This window comes from Egretta garzetta, unplaced genomic scaffold, assembly GCF_000687185.1.
Source record: "Egretta garzetta isolate BGI_Z169 unplaced genomic scaffold, ASM68718v1 scaffold110, whole genome shotgun sequence".
NCBI lineage: Eukaryota > Metazoa > Chordata > Aves > Pelecaniformes > Ardeidae > Egretta > Egretta garzetta.
The window spans coordinates 223,723-225,778 of NW_009258263.1; the positions used below are offsets into that span (position 1 = coordinate 223,723).

Here is a 2,056-nt window from a genome sequence, read left to right on the forward strand (position 1 = left end):
ACTGCCGGCCACGGGGCGATGCCGAGGGACGCCGGCCACGGGCGAGCCCGCTCTATGCTTGCCGCGCCAAGACGGGCGATGCAGCCGAGAAACCCCCTCGTCTCCCATTATAAAGGGGGATGGCTGCGTCTGATCCTCCCGGGAGCCTTGTTCCTGGGGCCGGAGGGTATTTTGGGAGCTAGGTAAGGGTGGGAAAGGAATGAGCTTAATAACTGCTCTGGGGGGGCCAGATCCCCCCGCCCTGTGCTGGCTCCTGTCCTTGGGCGGCTCTGCTGCGAGCTCCGGCGTGCCCGGAGGAACCAACAGCGTTCCATCGCGGCCCACGGGGGGTGGGGGATTTTTCCCCATTGGAGCTGTCTTCCCACAAATCTCTCTGCCTTGAACTGGTGAACAGTACGTTCGTCTCATCACGGGTACTGGTCCAGGCAGCAAAGGGAAGGCGCGACGGTGCATGGCTCGGGGTGTGGGGGAGGTCACCTTCCCTCATCCTGGCACGGAAGCAAAAAAGGTCCCTTTTTTGTTTGCCCACCCCCCCAAGACGTGCTGGGGCTGGATGAGTGGCAGGGCGATATCCGTGGCAACACGCACAACTTTGTAGGAGCTGGCAAAGCTGCAAAGAGCAAAAGAAATTCCCCTGACGTGCTGGCTGCTCTCAGGTGGAATATTAATGCTGTTTTAACAGAGGCCTTTATATTCCATTTCCACAGGGGGATTTTGTTTTTCAAAGCTGTGGCACTAAAAAGGAAGGCTCCCCCCCCGCCCCGCTGGTTTCTGGCTCCGTCAGAGCAAGCTGCCGAGGAGGGCTTTGATGTATCGCACGCAGCCGTGGCTCCCGAAATCCATCCGGACCGTGGAGAAGTCACCCCGCGGATCCGGCCCGGGGCAGTGTCCCGTTAGGCTCTGACGGGCGCCCCGTGCACCAAGGTTGGGGTCCAGGGGGAGAAGCAGTTTGGTGGGGGTGCTTAGGGCCAGGGTTTAGTGGTGGGACGGCAGGGTTAGGGTGACGTTGGGCTGGGGGAGCTTCAAGGGCTTTTCCAACCCCAACGATTCCGTGGTTCTATGATGGAGACTGCCCAAACCAGATGCAGCCACCGTGCCTCAGCGGCGGGATGTTCTCCTCTCCCGAGGGCATCGTGCGTGGGAGGTTCAGCCTTAAACCTACCCGAGCAACTTTGGTAAGGGCTAGTGAGAGCCGGGGCAGGGGGAATGCTCAAAACTTCTCGTTTTCTTCCTTTCCTACATTTTGGAGGCTGGCTCGTGTGTATGAAGATCCTCCTCCTCGAAGAAAACTCTTCCTCGCAAAGGAGCAATCCTTTCTGCGGTGCGTCACAGCTGAAGTCAAGTCCTGGTTTGCTAAAGGTGGGAGAGCCCTTGCAGGGGGAGGGGGTGCCCCCCCGCTCCCGCCCGCCCGGGCCGGCTCAGGGGCTTTCTCGCCTCCCGCCTGCGCGGCGTGGGGTGCCGGGGGCCTGAGCCGGGCTCAGCCGCTGGGCACAGGTCGAGCGTGATGGCCCTCGGAAAGGAACCCGCACCCCTCCGTGCGCAGCAGCATCGGAGGCCTTGCCGGAGGAGAACGATAATTGCCTTTTTATTCATTTCAATAGCATCGCGAAACGTTAAACTGGCTCGCTTGGTCACACGGGAGCGTCAGGCATCGGTAACTCGGGGCGCGAGAGCACGCCGGAGACTTTCTCCCACTGCAGGCAGAAGGCGTTATTAAAGAAAGTAATCATTAAAAAAAAAAAAGTACAAATAAGCCAGTTGTCTGGTGAGCCTAATGGCTTTATTTCCCCGTTCTCCAGCATAACGAGAGCAGCCCGGGCTGCTTGAATCCGCCTCTCCGAGCGCCTAATTGTTTTTAAATGTCTTTGCTAACCACTTCACATAGAGCCCATAAATCTGGGTCTGGGTAACTGAGAGCCAGGCTTCCCAGCTCCCTTTTCGGATGACGCATTTGCGCGTTAATTAAAAACACGCTTAGGAAGATGTAATCCTCCAGTCCTCAGGCATGCGGTCGGCCGCTGTGCCAGAGCGGGGCCGGGTTTCTGCCGGCGGCCGC

The 2,056-nt window shown here is 59.0% G+C and overlaps 1 long non-coding RNA gene across 1 annotated transcript in view; it reads right to left on the reverse strand.

Moving 5' to 3' along the window:
• Nucleotides 1–1,038: 1,038 nt before the first annotated feature.
• LOC118452825 overlaps nt 1,039–2,056 on the reverse strand; it is a 9,407-nt gene continuing 8,389 nt past the window's right edge. The window contains exon 3 of the long non-coding RNA XR_004842682.1: nt 1,039–1,069. This is a non-coding gene — a long non-coding RNA (uncharacterized LOC118452825). The remainder of the gene's footprint in view (nt 1,070–2,056) is intronic.